General features: G+C 41.4%; 1 protein-coding gene across 1 annotated transcript in view; it reads right to left on the reverse strand.

The window, feature by feature from the left end:
• The window catches only part of TSKU (tsukushi, small leucine rich proteoglycan), a 36,909-nt gene that overhangs the window by 29,110 nt on the left and 558 nt on the right, over positions 1–7,241 (reverse strand). The gene's annotated exons all lie outside the window — the stretch shown is intronic.

Consider the following 7,241-nt stretch of genomic DNA (forward strand, 5'->3'; position numbering starts at 1 on the left):
CATCTCCATATCTATCTATCTATCTATCTATCTATCTATCTATCTATCTATCTATTTATCTATCTATCTACCTACCTACCTACCTACCTACCTACCTATCTAAACTGTCTATCTCTATCTAATCTGTCTATCTCTACCTATCTATCTATCCATCCATCCATCCATCCATCCATCCATCCATCCATCCATCTAAACTGTCTATCTCTATCTATCTAATCTCTATCTATCTATCTATCTATCTATCTATCTATCTATCTATCTATCTATATCTATCTATATTTATCTATCTATCATCTATCTATCTATCTATCATCTATCTATCTATCTATCTATCTATCTATCTAAACTGTCTATCTCTATCTAATCTCTATCTGTCTATCTGTCTATCTGTCTATCTATCTATCTATCTATCTATCTATCTATCTATCTATCTATCTATCTAAACTGTCTATCTCTATCTAATCTGTCTATCTCTATCTGTGTGTCTGTCTCTGTCTATCTATCTATCTATCTATCTATCTATCTATCTATCTATCTATCTATCTATGTATCTATCTAAACTGTCTATCTCTATCTAATCTATATCTGTCTATCTATCTGTCTATCTGTCTATCTATCTATCTATCATCTATCTATCTATCTATCTAAACTGTCTATCTCTATCTAATCTCTATCTGTCTATCTATCTATCTATCCATCCATCCATCCATCCATCCATCTAATCCAAGGGCCTTCAAACGTGGCAAGTTTAAGACTTGTGGACTTCCAACTCCCAGAATTCCTGAGTTAACATGACTGGAGGAGGAATTCTGGGAGTTGAAGACCGCTGGTCTAAACCATGTTAGTTTTTTGTTTTGTTTTTGGTATCGCATAAAATCTCTATCTAATCTATGTCTATCTATCTATCTATCTATCCATCTATCTATCTATCTATCTAAACTGTCTATCTATCTATCTCTATTTATCTAATCTGTCTATATCTATCCATCTATCCATCCATCTATCCATCCATCTATCTATCTCCAGTTATCTAATCTGTCTATATCTATCCATCTATCCATCCATCTATCCATCCATCCATCCATCCATCCATCCATCTAAACTGTATCTCTATCTAATCTATATCTGTCTGTCTGTCTGTCTGTCTGTCTGTCTGTCTATCTATCTATCTATCAATCATCTATCTATCTATCTATCTATCTATCTATCTATCATCTATCTATCTATCATCTATCTATCAATCTATCTATCTATCATCTATCTATCATCTATCTATCATCTATCTATCATCTATCTATCTATCTATCTATCTATCTATCTATCTATCTATCTATCCATCCATCCACCCACCTACCCATCCATCCATCCATCCATCCATCCATCCATCCATCTAAACTGTATCTCTATCTAATCTATCTGTCTGTCTGTCTGTCTGTCTGTCTGTCTGTCTGTCTATCTATCTATCTATCTATCTATCTATCTATCTATCTATCTATATATATCTATCTATATATCCATCCATCCATCCACCCACCCACCCATCCATCCATCCATCCATCCATCTAATCCAACGGTCTTCAAACTTGGCAACTTTAAGACTTGTGGACTTCCAATTCCCAGGATTCCTGAGCTAACATGACTGGAGGAGGAATTCTGGGAGTTGAAGACCGCTGGTCTAAACCATGTTAGTTTTTTGTTTTGTTTTTGGTATCGCATAAAATCTCTATCTAATCTATGTCTATCTATCTATGTCTATCTATCTATGTCTATCTATGTCTATCTATCTATCTATCTATCTATCTATCTATCTATCTATCTATCTATCTATCTTATTTAAACTGTCATCTATCTATCTCTATTTATCTAATCTGTCTATATCTATCCATCTATCCATCTATCCATCCATCTAAACTGTATCTCTATCTAATCTATATCTGTCTGTCTGTCTGTCTGTCTGTCTGTCTGTCTATCTATCTATCATCTATCTATCATCTATCTATCTATCCATCCATCCATCCATCCATCCATCCATCCATCTAATCCAAAGGTCTTCAAACTTGGCAACTTTAAGACTTGTGGACTTCCAATTCCCAGGATTCCTGAGCTAATATGACTGGAGGAGGATTTCTGGGAGTTGAAGACCGCTGGTCTAAACCATGTTAGGTTTTTTTGTTTGTTTTTGGTATCGCATAAAACCAGCTTCAACAAACCCCACATTTTCACAGGCCAAAAAGCTCTTGACGCCCAAATGCTACTTGAATCCAGACAATCCGGATTCCGCTGAGATCTTAAGAGTAGATGCACTTTTTAACTTCTTGCAAATATTATCCTGGGAACTGGGAGTTTCCCCTGCTTTGCATACTGGATTACTTTGAACTTCATCATTACTTCTGGGGAAAGTGTGACCCTTTCCAAAAGACTCTTCCTCCTCCTCCTCCAAAGTTACACACACCTTACACCTCTGGCAAAGGGAGAGGATAAAGAAGAGGAGGAAGAAGGAAACTGCAAAGCCAGGAAACGGATTATAAATGGATTATAAAAAGAGAATGCAGACTCCCAACTGGGTTTACTATTTACAGCCCTGGCAAGTAACTCAACTTACAGCAAGTTCATTTAGCGACTGTTCAGAGTTACAACGGCACTGAAAAAAGTGACTTACGACCCTTTTTCACACTTACGACCGTTGGCAGCATCCTCATGGATTACGTGATCAAAATCCAGGCGCTTGGCAAAAGGTTCATATTTGCAACTTTCTGACAAGGCAAAGTCAACGGGGAAGCCAGAATCGTTTAATGGCCGTGTTATTTATTTAACAAGTGCAGTGATTCCCTTTAACAACTGTGGTCGTAAAAGGGGAAACTCCCTTAACTCTCTTGCTTAGCAAATAAAGATTTCGGGTTCAATTGTAGTCATATGTCAAGGACCTATCTATATCTAGGTAGGTTCACTGAGCCAACAGAGGAATCAAGAAGATTCAAAGCAAAGGAACAATTAAAAATAAATAAATCTAGGTTTAATACAGTACCGTTGTGTTTCTCAGCCCTGAAAACTTTTCAGTTGAGTGGACTTCAACGCCCAGAATTCCTCGTCCAACAAGGCTGGCTGGGGAATTCTGGGAGTCGAAGTCCACCCAAGTTTAAACTTGCCGATTCTGAGAAACCCTGCATTTAAATAAAATAATAAAATGCTATTGTTGTGTTCTCGTTAAGACGGGATGCTCAAACTAGGAAACCAGGTGAGAAGACAATGGCCGAGTTCCCATCCTAAGGTTGCGGATGTGGTGAAGGTATTGGATTTCCCCATTTTATGACCTTTCCGGCCACAGTTCGTTAAGTGAATCACTGCCGTTGTTAAATTAGTCACACCGTTGTTAAGCGAACTTGGCTTCCTCATTGACTTCGCTTGCCAGAAGGTTGCAAAAGGGGATCATTTGACCCAGCCGTAAATACGAACCACGGATCTGAATGTAAGTCACGTGGCCATGGTCGTTAAGTGTGAAAAAAAAACTGTCCTAAGTCACTTTTTCCAGCACCGTTGTTAACTTCCAATGGTCACTAAATGGACCGTTGTAAGTTGAGGACCTTCCCCAGGTGTGCATAAGCAAGGAAAGCTGAAATCTGGCTGCAAGCACAGGTTGTGGTTTCACTTAGCAACCGCTCCGCTCAATCACCGAGCTGCCGACCCCAACAGTGGTCGCTAAACGAGGACTACCTGTAGAGCTAATAAACAGGCACCCTCTCCCGCTTCTCCCCTGGCAAAAGGGGATTGCAGAAGGCCCCGGCTCGGTGCGATCATACGTACAATACAGATAAGTCCTCGACTTACGAAAGTTTGCTTAGTGACCAAAGAGTTTGTTTAAGTGACCAACCGTTCTGAAAAAAAAAGTGATTTAGGATTATTGTTCACACTGATAACCGTTGCAGCCTCCTCATGGCTGCCATGATCGAAATTCGGATGCTTGGCAACTATTAATGACGGTTGCAGTCTCCGGGGGGGTCAGGAGTGCTCTGTTTTATGACACTCCCCCCCCGCAAGCAAAGCCAATAGGGAAGCCAGATTCTAGCTATGTTAGTGACTGTGTTAGTGACTTAACTTCAAGGTTTTAAATAAAACAAGGAAGGTCGCAAAGCAAGGGAAAGCTCACCAAACGACTATCTTGGTTTGCAATGGAAATCTTGGCCTCAATCGTGGTCATAAGACGAGGACCAAAGGTTTCTGGTTAAATCCTACGGCAATTCCTGCTCAAATTTTAAGGAAGGCCTCCCATCACGGTGTGACTGGTCCAGACAAAGGCTTCTAATGAGAGAGAGAGAGAGAGAGAGAGAAAGGAAGGAAGGACGGCAGGAGTTTAAGGCAGAAAATGGCTGCTACCTCTCAGGAACAAGCCCTGCATGCAAAAATCCAGCTTCTCTCATTTCTTGCCCTGCTAGATTATTACTTGCAAGGAACAGCAGTGAGCAGAATCTGAATTCTTCTGGCATCATCTATACTTTCCTTCCTTCCTCTCCATCTCTTTCTTTCTCTCTTTCTTTCTCTCTTTCTTCCTCTATTTTCTCTTTACTTTTCTTTCTTTTTCCCTTTTCTTTTTTCTCCCTTTTTCTTTCTCTTTTCTTTCTTTCTTTCCCTCTTTTTCCTTTCATTCCCTTCTGTCTCTTTCTTTTCTTTCTTTCTTTTTCTTTTTTTTTCCTTTTTCCTCTTTTCTTTTTCTTTCTTTCTTTCTTTCTTTCTTTCTTTCTTTCTTTCTTTCTTTCTTTCTTTCCTTTCTTTCCTTCTTCTTCCTTCCTTCCTTCCTTCCTTCCTTCCTTCCTTCCTTCCTTCCTTCCTTTCTCTTTCTTCTTTTTCTGTCTCTCACTTTTTCCTTTCCTTCTCTTTTTCTTTCTATCACTTTTCTCTCTCTTTTTCTTTCTCTTTCTTTCTTCTTCCTCTTTTCTTTTTTTTTTCTTTTCAAAGCTAACATGGTTAACTCTTCTAACGCGGCTGAACAAACCCAGATCGGAGTTCAGGTGCAGCAAAGAGATTCAATCAATCAATCAATCAGAATAGAGCTGGAAGGGACCTTGGAGGTCTTCTAGCCCAACCCCCTCCTCAAGCAGCAGATCGTACACCATTTCAGACAAATGGCAGGAATAGTTAACACCCAAGAAGATAGGCTCAAGATACAAACTAGACTAGAACACTGGGCCCTATCTAAAAAAATGAAATTCAATGTGGAGAAAAGGAAAGTCCTACACTTGGGCAAGAAAAACCCAAAGGACACATATAGACTGGGTGAAACCAGGCTCAATTGCAGGAACTGTGAGAGGGATCTTGGAGTCTCAGTGGACAACCAGCTAAATAGGAGCCAGCCGTGTGCAGCAGCAGCAGCCAAAAAAGCTAACGCAATCCTAAATTGTATTAACAGAGGGATACAATCGAGATCAAGGGAGGTACTAATACCACTCTATAAAGCCTTAGTAACACCACACCTAGAGTACTGCATCCAGTTTTGGTCACCACACTATAAAAAAGATGTTGAGACTCTAGAAAGAGTGCAGAGAAGAGCAACCAGGAGGATTAGAGCACTGGAGACTAACACCTACGATGAACAACTGCAGGAACTGGGCCTGGCTAGTCTAGGGAAGAGAAGGATCAGGGGAGACAGGAGAGCATCTTCCAATATTTGAGGGGCTGCCACAGAGAGGAGGAAGGGGGTCAAGCTATTCTCCAAAGCACCTGAAGGCCAGACAAGGGATAATGGATGGAAACTGAACAAGGAAAGATTCAACCTGGAAATAAGGAGAAACTTTCTGACAGTGAGAACAATCAACCCATGGAACAGAAGTTGCCCTTGGAAATTGTGGGAGCGCCATCACTTGAGACTTTCAAGAAGAGGCTGGACTGCCATTTGTCAGAAATGGTGTAGGGTCTCCCGCTTGGGCAGGGGGGTTGGACTAGATGCCCTACAAGGTCCCTCCCAACTCTGATGACCTGTATAAATGACTGTCCAGTCTCTTCTTAAAAACCTCCAGTATTGGAGTATCTACAACTTTTGGTGGCAAGGAGTTCCACTGGTTAATTGTTCTCACTGTCAGGAAATTTCTTCTTAATTCTAAGTTGCTTTCTCTCCTGGATTAGTTTCCATCCATTGCTTCTCGTCCTGCCTTCAGGGGCTTTGGAGGATAGCTTGACTCCCCCTTCTTTGGGGCAGCCCCTCAAATACTGGAAGACTGCTATCCTGTCTCCTCTCGTCCTTCTTTTCTCTAGACGCGCTCCGCTTCGAATGGAAACTCCCTCCCTAGGTCCCATTCAGCCACGGAGGTCCGGTGCTGGCGGCTCCAAAGTTGCAAAAAGGGCAGAAGGAAAAAAAAAAAAAGGAGGACGCGCCCCTCGCGCCCCCCACCTCAAAGCACCTCAGAGGAGCTCAAACCCCCTCCCCCATCGATGCCCCGTGCAAAACTCAGCGCAACTCCTCCCCCCATGCAACGCCGTGCAAGTCAGCGGAACGCATACACACACACACACGCCCCTTGCAAAACTCAGCGCAATCCTCACCCCCATGTGCAAAGTCAGCGCAACCCCCCGACGCAACGCCGTGCAAAAGTCAGGGCAATCCTCTGGATGCCCCGTGCAAAAACAAAACAAAACAGCGGAACCCCAACTCTGGATGCCCCCTGCAAAACTCAGCGCAACACACCCCCTCCCTCCTGTGGATGCAACACAGCGCAAAAGTCAGCGCAACCCCCACCCAGCAACCTCGACGCCCCGTGCAAAATTCCACCGAAAGCGGTTTTTTTTCTTCCCCTTTTCCTTTCTTTCTTTCCTTTCTTTTTCCTTTCTATTTTTCCTCTTCTTTCTTTTCTTTTTCCTTCCGATTTTTTCCTCTTTTCTCTCTTTTTCCTTTCTATTTATTCCTTTTTCTTTCTTTCTTTTTCCTTTCTATTTTCCTTTCTATTTTTCCCTCTTTTTCTTCCTTCCTTTCTCTTCCTTCCTTTCTCTCTCTCTCTCTCTTCCTTCCTTCCTTCCTTCCCTTTTTCTTTCTCCCTTTACCTTTCTTTCTTTCTTTCTTTCTTTCTTTCTTTCTTTCTTTCCTCCCTCCCTCCCTTTCTCCTTCCTCCTCCCCTATCACCACTCCTTCTCTTTTCCTTCTTTTTGTCCCCTACCTCCACTCCTTTTCTTTCCTTTCTTTCCTTTCTTTTTTTTTTCTTTCTTTTTTCTTTTTTTCTCTTTCTTTCTTTCTTTCTTTCTTTCTTTCTTTCTTTCTT

The sequence above is a fragment of the Notechis scutatus genome, chromosome 5, assembly GCF_049901735.1.
Source record: "Notechis scutatus isolate UNSWTSFEM ecotype Mainland chromosome 5, rNotScu1.2, whole genome shotgun sequence".
Lineage (NCBI taxonomy): Eukaryota > Metazoa > Chordata > Lepidosauria > Squamata > Elapidae > Notechis > Notechis scutatus.